Source organism: Panthera leo, chromosome C2 (assembly GCF_018350215.1).
Source record: "Panthera leo isolate Ple1 chromosome C2, P.leo_Ple1_pat1.1, whole genome shotgun sequence".
In the NCBI taxonomy this organism is placed as follows: Eukaryota; Metazoa; Chordata; class Mammalia; order Carnivora; family Felidae; genus Panthera; species Panthera leo.
Window position 1 is genome coordinate 131,426,418 of NC_056687.1, and position 17,330 is coordinate 131,443,747.

The 17,330-nt window shown below is 39.7% G+C and overlaps 2 protein-coding genes across 6 annotated transcripts in view; one reads left to right on the plus strand and one right to left on the minus strand.

Annotated features, from left to right (window-relative positions):
- The window catches only part of ATP2C1 (ATPase secretory pathway Ca2+ transporting 1), a 170,225-nt gene that overhangs the window by 129,216 nt on the left and 23,679 nt on the right, over positions 1 to 17,330 (minus strand). The window lies entirely within an intron of this gene.
- Positions 6,013 to 17,330, plus strand: part of PIK3R4 (phosphoinositide-3-kinase regulatory subunit 4) — a 201,913-nt gene continuing 190,595 nt past the window's right edge. For 2 of the 4 annotated variants that reach the window (XM_042954473.1, XM_042954474.1), the window contains exons 1-2: positions 6,013 to 6,946; positions 16,928 to 17,042. The gene's annotated coding sequence lies outside the window, so the exon portion shown is untranslated. The remainder of the gene's footprint in view (positions 6,947 to 16,927; positions 17,043 to 17,330) is intronic. The other 2 variants (XM_042954476.1, XM_042954475.1) reach the window with 1 other exon arrangement.

Sequence of the window (17,330 nt, forward strand, 5' to 3'; positions counted from 1 at the left end):
CAGAAAGAATAAAGACACATCATGCATGTCCTCTTGGGGGGCACCAGTTTAAGACAGCACCTTTATGAAAGGATCAATGCCTTAATTAAGCAATTATAATTAACAGGTAATATTAAATAATTCCAATTCACACATTCCCTATTACCTGAAGCAGAAAGAAAAAGCAGGGATTGAACTTGAATTATATGCCCAGTTACAGCCATCTTAATGTGATGCTTTTGACCTACACTATTACTTTCTATTACTTTCTTTCTGTCTATAACCTATGATATGATATCCTTAAAACATTTCACTCAAATTTCTTCTAAATGTATCCAATAAGCTTAGCCTAAATCAATCTAATTCAACACAATTTGAGTAATTTCCTTGTAATTCTAAGATGTATGCCTTTGTCAACAGTAACTCAAAAGCCTGAAGATGGAAGACATAATTAGCAAATGCATATAAATACCAGCCATAAAAATTCAAAAGGAAATGCAATGTGAACTTAGCCTCCCATTTCTTTTCAGAGAAATCCTTTCCTGTACAACAGGATGGCATTAATCTAGAGCTCCCCCAATCAGTTTTTACTTTACTACCTTTTACCAACACTTGTCCATATGAAAATCATAAAGATAACCTTGTCACAAGTGACTCCTGAAATCACTATAAAAAGAATGTGTCTTTTAACAAAGTAAATATGGGCGGACCTTTTGAACTGACCCTTAAGAGTTAAGATGCTACAAGTAACAACACTGTAATTTAAAATTCACACCAGCTAACTTTACCATCAAGCTATAGTATTCTTTCCAGCTTTAGAACAAAATACAACCTTGTTAAACATATTATGGTTAACCAAGATCTCAAAAGAAAATCAACCTTGAGCCTCAAGGGGTATATTCCTAGGAGACTATTTTGATTGATACTGCTGCAGTTAACAGTTCAATTCCGCTGACATTAAATGAATGATAAAAACATTAAAACAAATCAAGTATTTAGAATTCAACTGTCAGAAAGCTACTGCTTACGAATAATCTGTGTAGCATCCTTTCTCTGGGTTAAATTACTACATTTTATAAGATGCTGTTATATAAATAAATCTCTTTCAGTTTCGACTCTTTTCTAGAAATATTAAGAATATTACTTTATTGACAAAAGTGCAAACAAAATTATGTTTTCCACACCTAAAGGTATAAAATATTTTTATAACCTGGCTTCCTATTTCTAGTTACAGGAAGGCAATTAAGGTGGTTTCCCGTCTGTTTTACTGGCAGTTCCTCCAACTATCCTTATCCTAACATACAATCTTTTCTTGAGGCATTCTTAGATGATTAACAATTTGACCAAAAACTATTTTTAAAGTAACGAGTAAATAAACATACTATCATTTTCAAATGCTATCCAAAGAGATCAAAGGAATTTATTCTAGACCTATACCAGCCCTGCCTATAGCTATAAACATGTCTGAAATCTTGAAGATTATTACATTTCTATCCACTAGTCAAAGAAATATTTAAGGCTCTATTAGTTTCCTGTACATTAAGTTTATATTTTTCTATGAAAAAGACCAAATTTATTCAAAAGAAAAAAATCCATTAGTGGGAAAAAGAAACTATTTGCAAAATTCTCCAGCTAGAAATATCTTTTCTAATAAGCCATTCTTTTAAACACAAATAATTAATTTTTTTTTAAATCAGGAAAAGAGCCATTTACCTGTACATCTCAAACTCCTAGGTGGTATCTGTTTAAATTCAAAATAAACATGCAAAGAGTTTCAAACATGCAAAAGGAGTTCTACAAATAGATGTCTAGGACCAATCTCTGAAACTCCAGGAAATTAACACTTCAAGTACCTCCAGTGACTGGCAGGAAATATTCAGGAAGCATCCTGGAAGCTAAGGCTCAAAACCGGTTAAGCTTTGCTGATACAATTTAAATGAGACATGGGATAAAGGTCCAGAAGAATTGAAACTGAAGTGCCAAAGAAAATTTACCACCATTGTCGAAAGGAACCACAAGGATGAAGTCATTCCCCCAACAACCATTGTAGACAATGCACACTACCTAAGAACCTCCATGCTAGTGGCCTCTGGGAGCCACCATCAATTCTTCCCTATACATTCCTAGAGATGTAATTTATCTACATACCAACTAGAGGAGTCAATCACTCATGCATGCTAACCATATGTCAACCATCATTCTGGGCACTTCACCTACCAGGCTTCATTTATTCCTCACATCAAACCTCCAAGACGGCATGCCCTATCCCATTTACAGATGGGAAAACTCAGAAGCATAGTAACTCATCAGATTTTTTTTTTAGAAGAGGAAAATGTTACCAATCAGGATTCAAATCCAAACCTGTCTCCTTCCACACTGGCCCCTGGTTTCTTGCTGGAGCCCCAACTTTCTCTACAGAATTAAAGCTATAACACTGTAGAAAATCCTGTACTTAACTCACCCATCCCCTAACTAATAATGGCAACTTCACAGAGCCACTACTACTCTTCCTCTCAACATTCAACTCTTATGACAACATTAATGCCAGATGGCATACTAGCGGACAAACACTGGGTTAGGCTATTTATAACAATTATTTATTGAGCACTTATGATATGTCAGATATTGTTCTAAATGTTTATAACCTCATATGGTAGGTTTTATCAATACCCTTATTTTATAGATGAAGAAACTGAAGTACAAAAAGCTTTAATAATTTGCACAAGGCCAAATTATGCTAAGTGGGGATTTGGCATTCAAGTCAGTTTGCCAAGCTCCGCAGTGCATGCTCTTAAATACCTTCTTCTCTCCCTAGAGGTTTCTGATTTTACCATCTTAACTATGTAAGCTAAGTATCATCAGTTCTAATTTATAGATGAGGAAACAGAGGCTAAAAAAGGTGAAATACAGTTGACCACTGAACCCAGGTTTGAACCGCATGTGTCCACTTACATGTAGATTTTATACAGTAATGTGAATGTATTTTCTCTTCCTTTTAATTCTCTTAACATTCTTGTTTCTCTAGCTTACTTTCTTGTAAGAATACAGTATATACTGTGTTAATCAACCTTATTATCAGTATGACTTCCAGCCAACAATAAGCTGTTAGTAGTTAAGTTCTGGGGGAGTCAAAAGTTATAGTACATTTTTAACTGGGGGGGGATGGCACCCTTAAACAGCACTTTGTTCAAGGGTCAACTGTAATCTGCTTAAAGTCACACAACTTTTACGGGTTAAGGCATGATTTGAATCCACTTTTTTTTCACACTCCCAAGATGTTACTACACCATGTCAAGGGAAGATACTAACCATAAAAAAGGAAAGCAATGATATTCTATGTATTTCAAAATAGCCCACTGAAAACTCTAGATTTATACAAATTCTCCTTAAAGATGTTTAACTATGAAAAAAATTTTTATGGTAATGAGAAACTGCCAAAAATGGCCTCTTGATTATTATGAGGCAAAAAAAAAAAAAAAAAAAAAAACCCTTTAAGTTTTTAAGAACTGTATAATCTTTTATTATGAAGCCACATAATACACTCAGTCAGACACAAGCATGCACCATGCTCCCATCTCACAACCACTCCCTCACGTCAATAGACAATATGAGAGTCATCTTTATTAGTCATGCTCCTTTTCCTAAGAGATGAAGAAACAAAAGCAACATCTAAGAATACACCTACTTTAGGCTACTCTCTTAAATCTGTTAACATTCTGAAAGCAGAAGTTCAAGATACAGATGTTATTTAAAATACAACTACCAAGAAACAGGTACATGAATGAATGCATTTAATATTCTTTGTCTCTTGTGAAGAAAGGATTTGCCTTTCTGAAATCTGTAAACCAAAAAACAAATAAGAGAAAGCCTCAGAAAAGTGATTCGTCCATACCACCAGACAAAAACATTACTGCTTTCAAATGCTGCTTCTAAAGACCCAATTAGACAGTATAACTCCTCTGCAGTTAGGTACTTTGGTATTTCAGAAAATGTCTTCCACCAGTTATCCATCCAGAGTAAAACTGAGCAATATAATCGTGACTCTCTTATTTCCCACATATCCCAGGGGTCTCAGGCAGCAAAACAGATTATGTGTATAAGAAACATCTATTCTAAACTACCGGTCCTACTTACGACAATCAAGCTTACATTCTCAAATAACGAAAAAACAAGTGAGGAAGCAACCAGTAAGCTCCACTGCACCTCCTTTGTACCAGATACAGATTTTAAAAACCAAAGGATACAAGAGGACACACTGTAATCTATAAGTATCTTTTATAGCATCTTGCAGACAGGGGGAGGGAAAAAAAGGCTAACGCACACAAGACCATCCAGAGAATAAGTGTGGTTGTTTCAGAAGGAAAAAAACAATATCCAGAGCTGTTCGATGCTTTTGAAAAACAACCAGTGCGTGCAATGAAAAGGATTAAATATTTTAATGAGGCCAAAGGAATCAAGTAACATGTGAATGATAATTTAGTGGTCCAAAGTGTAGTGGACAGATTCTACCATCAACCTCCTTCCTAAATGATGCTTTGAAATAGGGAGGAACTTCAAGAAAGGAAATCACCTCGTAACATTCCATTAAATTCAGAGTTGTGTCTGTGTGTGTGTGTGTGTGTGTGTGTGAGAGCTGAAAAACAAATCTGCGTTAATAAAAAACTGTTTTCGTTCTTACAAGCGAATCCAGTCACAGACCATTATCAAGTCTTGATATGCAAATACAGAGATGCAGTCCATCCCTTCCCTCTCCATTTCCACTTCCCTTCCAGTGATTCCTTTCAAATAGCTATTTAAACAAGCACAGATGCTATCTGAAATGAAAACTTCCCTTCCATTCCCTAAGCTAAAGACAGTAGCTTTCTCAGGAAAGCAGAATAAAGCTCAGTCAGCCCACAGCACCTCGAATCCCGAAATGCCCTGTTCCAAAATAAAAGCGAGTATCCTAAGAAAGTAATTCCTTGTAGACTTCACAAAGGAAAAATAAAACAAAATCTGGAAAATAAAAAGGTGCAAACAGGCAACTAAAAGCAAACCACCACACCCTCAACTCCGCGGTGCAACCCGTCTGCCAGGGGCCTTTACCTTCATTTTCCATCGAAACTGCACTTGGGTTGATGGCTACAAAGTCTTTAGTGTCAGCCGTGGCCACACTGGGAATAGAGAGCAGAAGGGGACAAGGAAGAGAAGCCCCCGGAATCCCAGGCTGTCACCCCCTCTCCCGGCCACACGTCCCACGGCTGCTCCCACCACCCCTAGCAGCAGCATCTGCAAGAGAAACCAGGAGAAGCGGCGCTGACGACAGAGAGGGCGAGGAGGGGGACCCCCGCCCCGCCACCACCTCAGGAGCCCCCAGATCGCGCGCCCACCCCCTCGATCGCCCGCAACGCCCCCAGCTCACGCCGGCGGGGCGGCGCCCTAGAGACACTCCCAAGCCGGGGTATCCCCAGATGCCCCTTCCCTTAGGACCTGGAAGTTTCTGGAAATGGGAAGCAATAGGTAATACTGGTGCCCTCCCAAAGCCCCAGACTCCCTTCCTCCGGGCTGCGGGGACTCACCCGCGGGGCTCGCGGGAGCGCCCCGCGCGCCTGGGGCGAAGAGGAGTGGCTCGCCGAGCGGCGGCGCCAGGCGGGAGCCTACTCCCGGCGTGAGGAAGGAGCGAACGGGAGGGCGGTCGGGGAGGGGAAAGGAGAGGAGGTGAGGGGACCCGTCACGGTCGGCCCGGCCGGCTCGGCGCGGCCGCGCTGGTCTGCTCCCGCCTCCGCCTCCTGCGCTCGGCCCCTCCCCGCCGCCCCCCGCCCCAGCACGCCCCGCACTCCCGGGCCCGCCGTGGACCGAGCTTTGTCGCTACTACTTCCGCTGCGAGAGGAGGGCGCGCACGCGTACTGGCACGCACAGGCGCAGACGGCGGAAATGAAGCGAAGGCCGAGCGGTCCGCCCCGAAAGGGCTCTGGTTGGGTGCGGAGCGCTACCGGAGGAGGGCGTGCGGGGCCGGTGGCCCGCCCTGGCCCTACCTGCCTTGTGGAGATTCCTCGCTGACCCCCGGGAACGGTGCCCGCCCGTTTCTACGCACCCACTGGGCGCGAGGGTCGGAGACCCGCCCGCTCCCCAGCCCCGGCCACACATTCTCAAGAGGCAGCCGTGGGGTCGGGCCAAGCGGGCAGGCTCGAGCATGCTCCCCGTCCCGGAGGTATTTGAGCTCCCTCAACAAAGGCGACTTAGGAAGCCCCTCCCGTCGGGGTGGCCGTCACAATCTCGGCAGACGACGCGAGGACCTCCGAGGGAAGGGGCGAACGCAGAGAGACTCTGGTGTTCTCACTGGTACTTCCCACCCTCACTTGCAGACCCCTGCACGGCCTCTTTGCTCTGGCTGCGGGAGGAGGTCATCGCCGGGCGACTTCCCAAAGTTCTGTCCCGATAAGGGATCTGCTTCGGTGCCTGTATGTAATGAGAGGCAAGGATCAGCCCCAGAGCTCAAGGGAGGGCTCAGCCTTTTTTACTCATTTCAAGTGTGTGGAACTCGAAAGATTGGAACAACTAGAAATTGAGCGTCCAGAGATAGAAGCCGAAGAACGGGCGTTGCCTTCGGCCACTGGCTGTGTTTTTTTGCCAGCATCTAATCCAGATCCCCCAATAAGTGATTTTTATAGATGGTTGATGTTACTAAACCTTAGTAAACCAGGCACAGGAAACTAAACTGAAGCCCTCTCGCACCCAAATCCACTAGAGGGCAGGGCTACACCTGCTGAGTTCGACCGCATCCTCCACAAAGAACTGTCTAGAGACCGCAGAAGAAAAGTCCTCCCTTGTGTGCTAGAGATATTTCTCTCCATCAACACGTATTCTCTTTAAAAACTTGCCCCTTATCTCAGGTCCTGTGACACTTCCCAGTATGTTCTCTGACCACATGTTCAACGTCAAAATAAGCAAATGGACCGGGTTGCCTGTCTTCCCTGATTAATCCCAAGTAAGTGAAACTAGTCTAGGATCAAAAGTCCTGGACAGTTTTCTAGATTTACTTTTCAATTAAGAAACATTGAAATTTTATTCAACGAAGTCACTTTTAAATTCCAAAACAAACCATAAAAATTAGGATGAACCAGTTTCTAGTCTCAGAGTTACTATCTATGACACACCTTTGGCTTACATGGTTAGTGAATTTTGTCTACCCGGTGGTGTTATAAGTCTCATTTGTGCAACGATGAATGTGCTATCTCTTGCTCAATGTTGTAAACGATTTGTAATGATTATTAGTTACTATACTTATTGGACCTTGACAGCACAGCATACTACCAAAAACATTAGCATCTAAAGTAGAAACTGTAAAAGTAGACATTATTTAATATGAACATATGATCTTACAAAGAGGGTAATTTCACAGTACAGAATTTGATATTGGGTTTCTTTAGTTAGCTCAGACATTTTATCTGAGGTAACTTCAGAATTATCTGTTGTGTACTCCAATACCCCAGCATTAACACTAAATTCATAATTAACTCCCCAAAGGATGTATCACCCCATGCCTTACACCCAAAGTAGCTGACACGGAAATTTTACTTTTTGGTTGCCTAAATTGTGAAGGCCATTGTTCCTATTGCTAAGGTAAAAAAGAAACTGGATAAAACCGGCTTTGTCCAGAAGAAGTGTTATATATTGCATTCTAATTCCACCGTTAGTCATCTCACAAATTCCTGGGCTTGAGAGCAGCAAAAAGCCTTAAAGGATAGCTGGTTCAACCACTCAGCAGATCTTTCAACCTCATCAACACATCTTCACAGTGATGTTCTGTTCTGTGTCTGAACACCTCTTCCACCAAACTAGCCAACATCAGTAGCACCAACTTTGACTTCCTATGTATATGAAAGACAGCATGTATTAACACTATTCAAGCCAGAGCAGTGGGGAATGCTTTAGCCATGAGCCTCGGAAACCTCTTCCTTTTCCCAGCGTTTATTCCTATGACCAGCTAACCTGCCATGAGACTTTTGTGTAGCAATCTCTACCTCCTCATCTTGGGGGAAGGGGACTAAACTATAGGTACACTGCACAATATACATACATAGAATGATATTTTAGATACAGATGTAGGCATAATAACTATCCTTCTATCCCTCAAAAGATTGTTGTGAGGATCTGATAAAGTGAAGGTAGGTTGTAAATTATAGGCACTATAAAAATATAAGATTATTATACAGAGAAACAAGCAAAAGCATTGACTCTTAGCTAGAATGAGATTAATGGCAATGAAATGTATTATGTTCAAGTTCCCTCTTATTTCTTCTTTGTGAATCAATGCTCTAAAAATCTACTCCTGTTCTGAATATTTAACCTACGAAATTAATTATGTATCTGATGCAAAAAGTGTTCACATATGAGCAATAAAGGAGAATTTGTCAGGCATCTCTGTTTGGGGGAAATGTTACAAATAGGGAAGATTGAGGAAGGAACAGTCATGGTGTTCTAATTTTATTTATACTATGCCTTATTGCACAAAGGATGTGAGCATCTTGTTTTCAGTATGAAATTTGATAGCTGGCATTTTTATAAACCTGGATAATAATGGAATATGTGGCCTTTTGGGATGTAAAAATTAACCTGGAAAAGGTTATTTCAAAATACTTCCTCAGTGTTTTATTTTAAAGGCTATTTTAACCTTGTTTTAAGTACCAAAGGTTAATAGTTAAGGAATTGTATCCAGGGGCTAGAAAAGAAGTTGTCATTTTTTTTCAAGGTAGATATTTTAAAAGCATCTAAAGACATGACACTTTATTTTTATAAGCTAACCCACTCAACGGAAGAGCCGAAATATTTTTCTTCCTATGGGAAAAGGACATGCTAAGGGTCAAACTTGGGGAAGTACAGCCTTTTACTATAAGCAGTGTCAGGCAGAATAAGTGTCTAACAAACACCTGCCAGAATTGCTATCCATCTGCTTGGTTCTGTGTCTTAGCAGTGCTGGAAGAGTAAAAATTAGAAGCAAGAATAAAAATGAGCTACCTGTGTTTTGGCTTTATTAGCACAGAGATAGGCAAGTACTTTACAAATATTTTATTAGCCCACAAAATTGCATAGCTTCCACCCTTGCTAGCATTCTAAACATGAAATCCTTGCTGAAACTGAGCGGAAGAAACTAGAGAATTTAAAGTGTACTTTTAATTTTTAAAGTTTATGTGTGACTCAGTTTCCCCATTCAACACGTTCTGAGCCTATGGTGATATTTGGGATCTTTGGTATTTACTACTAATCTTCTGGATTGGAGGGGAGGGGTGGGGGGGGGGGGCAGAGGTAAAGATAGAAAGGGAAGGAAAAAGAGCAAAGTGAGTTGGAGTCCCATATCCAGAGGTTGACTCTGGACTTCACTATTTCCACACAAAACAGACACACAATATACCAAGATTTATCTTGAGGTAAAAATGTACCCACTTAAAAGATACTCTGTCTATGGGGCGCCTAGGTGGCTCAGTCGGTTGAGCATCCGACTTCGGCTCAAGGTCATGATCTCCCAGTCTGTGGGTTCGAGCCCCGCGTCAGGCTCTGTGCTGACAGCTTGCTCAGAGCCTGGAGACTGCTTCTGATTCTGTCTCCCTCTCTCTCTGCCCCTCCCCCGCTCATGCTCCGTCTCTCTATCTCTCTCTCTCTCTCTCTCTCTCTCTCTCTCTCTCTCTGTCAAAAATAAACATTAAAAAAAATTGTTTTTTTAAGATATTCTGTCTAGTTTCCAAACCAGCCTAATTCATCTCTGTGCCAAAAACTATTTTGTCTGTAGTAAAGACCATAATAAAGACCTATTGAATAAATAGGTAATCTGGAAAATGGTCATCATAAATACATATTTGTTGCTGAATGAATAAACATAATTCCACCTTTAAAAAAAAAAAAATCCCATCTTTGACTTTGCTACTTGCTACCTATGATCAAACTAAAGCATGGGCTTCTACTTTCCTGTAAAGCAAAGAAGAATTCAGGGATTTTCCAACGTTTAAAAGTAAACTTAAATCTTCAAACCACAAAGAGGTTAGCTAGGACAACTTGGTCTGAACAAGAAGTCCTAATCATTGTAAGAAGTATTAAAACCTGAGCAGTGCTCAGAGAAGATGGAATTTCACACCCAGATTTTGAACCCAGGTAACCATGGGTTTAATTGAAATTAAAAGATAACAATGTTGAGATGGCTGCTTCCATGCACAAAGGAAATGTCAGCTGAGCTTGTGCTTTGGATTTTGATGGCATGTGTATCAATGCCTGACAGAGTCAAAGAGTTATAATTTCCTGCACAGTCTTCAGTTATTACCTTAGGATCAAAACACAGAATTTTAATTCTTAGACAAGACTGCTTAAAGACTAGGTTTAAGCAACAGGCCTTAGAATAGCCAACTACATTAAATTGGCACTGGCCAGCATCTTCTACTAAGTTTGAAAGTTTTGCAGGTGGGTTGGTTGTCATAAATTAATTGAAACTATCAAACAGATTCTATATTTTATCTGCTGGCCCCCTGCTGTGTCTGCAGTAATAGCCTAGGCCTCCTCCCTCCATTTATATGCTTCCTCAATTTCTCATCAAAAACATTTTTCATCTCTCTTTACTGTGTTGCACACTGAGGTCTGAGAGAGCCTTAGGAAAGGTTGCATTTCCTCAAACTGCCAAAATGGTACATTTTGCACTTAGAAATTTTCTAGCCCACCATTTTCCAGAAGTCAAATATTTTTTTGCAAAGCTTGCATCTTTGCCTGAACTTGTCCCAAGTCCTTCCAGGCCCCCTGCAGAAATCATCTCTCTCCACTGTGCTTCCTGATGTGAGAACAAATGAGAAAAAAGGCACAAAAAATGCCATTATGGTAATAAATTAGAGAGGGTGATCAGTGCAGAAATTGCCTAAGGTTTTATGAGGATTCTAAAGTTTAGCCCTGGACAGTCAGGCAAACAGACCATATTCATATTGAGCATACTACACAAAATAAGGAAGCCACACCAAAAGGTTTATTATGAAATAGCTAACAGAGAAAGGAGAATTGCAACTTGATAAGATGGTTTGCAAGACTGATGATAGAGAAGGAGAATTACAAATTGGCAGGAAGGAGTTTTTGCAACACAAGCAAACTGTTAAATCTTGAGGTTAGAAAATTCATCACTACAAATAACAATCAGATGGAAAATTAGATTAGCAGGGCTGCCTGGATAGCTCATTGGTTAGGCGTTCTGCTCTTGCTTTCAGCTCACGTAATGACCTCCCAGTTTGTGGGTTTGAGCCCTGCGGCAGGCTGCAAGCACTGACAGTGCAAAGCCTGCTTGGGATTCTCTCCCCCACTCGCTTGCTCTCTCAAAAATAAATGAAACTTTAAAAAATATATATTGAAAATTAGATTAGCAGCACATTATATACCTTCAGGCAACTTTGCTTTCTTGGTTATAAAAGGCAATGTTCACGTAACCTATTTCACAGGATACTAGAAATAACCTAATATTGCCAAATATTCTATATTTGGGGAATTAAGAAAATGGGGATTCTGGAAAGAAAGGGGAATAAAGCTTTCTACAGGACAGGAACAAATAAGCCGAAGTACAAACGTGGGGCTTGAACTGGCTCAACCAATCCCTGGTTCAAACAGTTGAATGCAAAATGATTTTCTAAGAAACTGCTACCTCAACCATAGGACTATTGATATTCTAAGTGAGCACTGTCCCTCTGTAGAATATTGAACAGGAAGCTGACAAACTAGAAATGGCATCAGGCCTTATGAGGAGAGCGAAAGGAACTCTCTGTTATATTCCAAATGATAAAGGACATCTTGTAATGAATGTTACCAGTGATCCTCAATCATCCATTCCCCTCCAGGATCTTTCGTCTAAATTAGTGTTTCTCAATGTGTGGCCCCCACTACCAGGAGCAGCAGCATCACTTGGGAACTCATTAGCAATGCAGATTCTCAGTTCCCACTCAGACCTACTGAGTCAGAAATTCTGGGTGGTTGGATTTAGCAATCTGTGATTTAACAAGCCCTCCCCATAATTCTGAATGCTTGGAAGTGCTGCAGCCACCTTATTACCCATCTTTCCCCTCTTCTTCAGAAAAGCCACCACCACAGATGACAAAGCAGTGATCTGAGGAAGCCAAGTCTTTTAATACATAATTATGCTAACAAATCAACCAATCCTGCAGCCTGTCCTACCACAGGACTTCCTTTAATATGAGATAGTAAATTATATTTTCTGTTACTTGCAGCTAGAAGCATCCTAATTGACAGAGTTCTAAATGAGAAAAAAACAGTTTACTTTAGATAAACAGGTTAATGTATTGGTTGATGCTTTGGCTGCTCCTACACAAGTTAAAAGAATTCAAAGTACTATGTCATATGAAATGATAAAATATTAAATAAAGTACTTAATATTAAAGGCAATGTTAATCAGTGGGAAGTTACAGAACAAGATGTAAGTCAGAAAAAACTGAACAAGGGAGTGTTACCGGTTTGTTTTTTAATTTTTTAATGTTTATTATTTATTTTTGAGAGAGACAGCACGAGCAGGGGAGGAGCAGAGAGAGAGGGAGACACAGAATCAGAAGCAGGATCCAGGCTCTGAGCTGTCAGCACAGAGCCCGATGCAGGACTCAAACCCACGAACTGCCAGATCTTTACCTGAGCCAAATTCAGACGCTCAACGGAATGAGCCACCCAAGCACCCCTCTGTTTTTTTAAATTAAAAGTTTTCCGCATTAGCATATTAGTAAAAAATTGGCTATTAATTTCAAAAACTCCTTTAACAAATTTTACTTATTACTAATCAGGAGTATTTTTAAATTATGTAACTGCACATAACTCTTGAAAACTAGTTAGATTTTAGAATTTTTAGGGCTGCCTGGATGGTTCAGTCAGTTAAACCCCGGACTCCTGATTTCAGCTCAGGTTATAATCTCACGGTTTGTGAGCTCGAGCCCTGCATTGGGCTCTGCACTGACAGTGTGGAGCCTGCTTGGGATTCTCTCTCTCTCTCTCTCTCTCTCCCTCCCTCCCTCCCTCCCTCCCTCCCTCCCTCTCTCTGCTCCTCCCCCACTTGTGCTCTCTTTCTCTCAAAGTAAATAAACTTAAAAACAAAAAAAATTTTATTATACAGTTATGTGCCCTAACATCAGGCTTTTTCTTGTTTAATTTTTTTTTCTTGTTTAATTATTCAGCTAATGACTACTTAGTGATAGATTCTACTGCGAAATTGCTAAAATAAAATTAAGTTTACACCTTCCTGAAGTATGCCGGTCATTTTTTTCCAAACAAACTTGACAAAAATATTTATTATTTTGAAGTTTGCACATCAACTTGTTTTTATTTTCTGACTTAGAGCAGTTAAAAAGCTATAATGTTAAGAAAAATATCTTAAGGGGCGCCTGGGTGGCTCAGTTGGTTGAGCATCCATCTTTGGCTCAGGTCACGATCTCACAGCTCGTGAGTTTGAGCCCTGCGTCGGGCTCTGTGCTGACAGCTCGGAGCCTGGAGCCTGCTTCTGCTTCTGTGTCTCCCTGTCTCTCTGCCCCTAACCCACTCGCATTCTGCCTCTGTCTCTCTCAAAAATAAATAAACATTAAAAAAAAATTTTTTTTTAAAGAAAAAAAATCTTAATATATTCTTCCCTGGTTTAAATGATTAAATTGTTCATTTTAACCCTCAAAAAGCACTTTGAAAGGTAAAGATTGCATATTTGATTAAAGAATTTGTATTACTTTTAGGGAAATGAGAATCAATTTTCAGTGAACAGCCAACAAAACTACACATTTGTTTAGGGCTTTTCAGTTGGCCTAACAGTTCCATGTACATAATTAAATTTAATCCTCACAACCATGTGAGGTAAGCAGACTAGATCTTGTTAATTGCTTTTCATAGCTGACAAGGCTGGGACTCACACAGGTGAAGGAAGCTCTTTGCACAAGAATTTCTCACTCCTCAATGTCAAAGTCAGGAGTCAAATATCCGTCTTGGCTTCAATTTCCTTAATGCTTCTTCAGTGACCCATGAGAGAATATTTAAGAAGCTGCCCTGTTTATTGAATTACCTTTTACAATTTATCATTTGTTTTGTTAAATTCTTGCATCTTTCAGCTCAATGGGGCACCCTGCAACTCTGATGGCCATTAATTCCCGAACCTAAGATATCTGCCCCATAGCTCGTTTGATGACATTCAAGAATACATTAATTAATAAGGGCTTTATTCTACAACATCATTGGTCATTGTCTACATCCATTCACTTGTTTAACCTTCGGACACTGGGGAAATCATGCCAAGCAGAAGCTATTCTAGAATCCCTTGGGTTTATCTTCTCAGAGTTGAAATTACTGCTAAAATGAAAGTATAATCCTAAGAGTAAATAATTACAGACAGGCATTTTAGAGAGATTATTCAATAGGTAATTGAGACATGTTCATTAACATGCCTTATTGAAAAATCAGCAGAATACATATAAAGCACATGTTCTGAGGATCTAAAAGCCACTGAAAGGTATAGGAATACTTATCTTTCTGAGTGGTAAATTTTTCTTTCTTCCGAGCTTATAATTATATTTACATATTAACCAGACTGTGGGCAAGGAAAAATTAAAAGATTTTGTTTTTAATATTAAAACTTCATAATGGCTTTAGATAGTATGGAGGATATACAACTATTATATTCCATAATTTAAATTAACAATTAAAAATCTCAGTTGCAACGTCATTTTAGTGACTAAACAGCTACAAAAGAAGGAATTAAAAAGATAAAGAGATTTTAGATTATTCTTATGATGAGGGACAGAAGCAGAAAAATGTTCACCTTTAGCCCAGAAGGCTGATCTACAGCCTGCATAGTTCTGATAAGGATCAAATACATACTGGTTGCTACATTCTTAAAGGGTCTTATGACTGCCTGTACATCTCACCAATAGTTAATTAATATCCAGCTGAATGATAAACACCAGAGACATTCTGTGAAAGTAGCTGCACGAGTAGAAATTCAAAGAAAACATTTATGATCTAATACTGCCTGTACATCTCCTCATACTTGAGCATTAGGCATGTAACCACCAACTTCATACAGCAAAGGTGCAGCTCTGTCTGCCATGCATGGCTCTTATCTCTGTGCTACTTAAATAAACTTAATAAGTTGCACCATGTCTCAAGAATTCTTTCTTGACTGTCTGGCTCAGGGATCCCACAACACTTATAGCAAGACACTGTTTAATGACTTCTTGCATTATGGAAAATTATATGATGCTACTAGGCATGGGCAGCCTAAGTTAAGAATCTGTGAAGCTTTGGGGTGCCTGAGTGGCATTTAACCATCCACCTCTCGATCTCTGCTCAGGTCATAATCTCACAGTTCGTGAGTTAGAGCCCCACACTGGGTTCTGCACTGATGGCATGGAACCTGCTTGGGATTCTGTCTCTCCTTCTCTCTGCCCCTCCCCTGCTTGTGCATGCTCTCTCTCTCCCTCCACCTCTACCTCTCTCTCTCTCTCTCTCAAAATAAATAAACTTAAAAAAAATTTTTTTAAGAATCTATGAAACTTTAAATCATCATCAGTATCCCCCAGACTTTGGAAATGACTCTCCATCTTCCAAATGGTATACATGCTTGAGAAGGTACAACCCCTGTCAGCACTGGTTTTGAAAATATGCATCACCAAATGATCTTCATCAGTGGTTCTCAAACTGTGGTCCCTACCACATGGGAACTTTGTACAAGTGTAAATTCTGTGGCCCCACCTCAGACTACTGAATTAGCAACTCTGGGAGTAGCACACGCATACTATAATTTAACTGTTCCTTCATATGATACCAGTGCTAAAATTTGAGCACCGGTTTACAGGAAACTTAAAACTTTCATCTGAAAATATTTTGATCATGCCAATAGTCCTCAATTCTAAAAAAAAAAATAGCATGAGAGAATATATCTGTTTATCAGTATTTTAAACTTCCTCCAGCATTTCTAAAAGAATGACTTAAATTTTTTTTTTTTTAACATTTATTTATTTTTGAGACAGGGAGAGACAGCACGAATGGGGGAGGGTCAGAGAGAGAGGGAGACACAGAATCAGAAACAGGCTCCAGGCTCTGAGCTGTCAGCACAGAGCCTGATGCGGGGCTTGAACTCACGGACCGCGAGATCATGACCTGAGCCGAAGTTGGATGCTTAACCGACTGAGCCACCCAGGCGCCCCAAGAATGACTTAAATTCTTAAAAGAATTTTAACTCTTAAAATTATAGGGCTTTGAACTTCTTTGAGTAGATACCTGTTGGCCTAAAACGAGTTATTTTAAATGACCAGGAGAAAGGGCATTAAGACCATAAAGAGATCATATTTTTCCCCTCTTAAATAACCCTGAGCATCAAATCATCATAGCCACAGTTTGGCATGGAGGAAAACAAAAATTAGAGGGACACTGCATGGGCAATGGAGCATTAGTTGTGCTCCAGCCATAAGCCAGTCCTTGTTTTCTTACTTCAAGTCAGAACCTTTGGAACAATGCTTCTTTGACCAGGTGTATCAAGTTTTAGCAGCCCAGTTAGATGAATGAAGTGGGGGAAATCTTCATAAGTGGAAAATGCCATTCTATTGAAGCAGTTTATTCCTTAGAGAAATAGTTTGATCCTTTAAAAATAAAAAAAGCTATATAACATTTCAGAGGATATACACTTTTTTTTCTGAAGTACATTATACAGAAACTATGTGTTGGGGACAGAGCAAAACAATTGTTTTAAAGACTAATGAAATAGGGTTTTACCTGATTCAATCAATGTAAGCAATTTGATTACAAACTATGCACTCATATATAAGACCAAAATACTACTGTGATAAGCTTTATTTATTTTGATATGTACTTATAGGTCATAGTCTAGTTTAGTGGCAAAAACTATAATAGAGTTAATGGTATAGGACACAATTTTAAGGACTGCCAACATTTAAGGACAGTTATTTGTATAATGAAGGAAGAAGAGGAAGATGAGTCAGGAGTTTCTAGCAAGAGGAAGATGTACATGAGAAAACTGGGCATTTGAATACATCACCAAGGAGCAAAATTAAGCAAAGAAATCCAACATAAAGGTGATTTTATCCAGAGACAAGTTACAGTAACTATATTATAATTGCAAATAACAGATGAGTTTGCAATAGCTTGATTACATCTTAATGAATTCTTAAAGACTTTCTTTCATGCTATAATCTTTCTGCTCCGTAGTCTTTAACAACAATAAGATGCTTTTTCTCTATGTGTGTTAACTGGCCTGCTTGGAAGGATAGTAAACAGTGTGTTTAATACCAATTACACCAATATGGGAGTTTTGAGATCTGTTGTATTTGCAAATTATTCCATAACAAATAACAAATATAAAT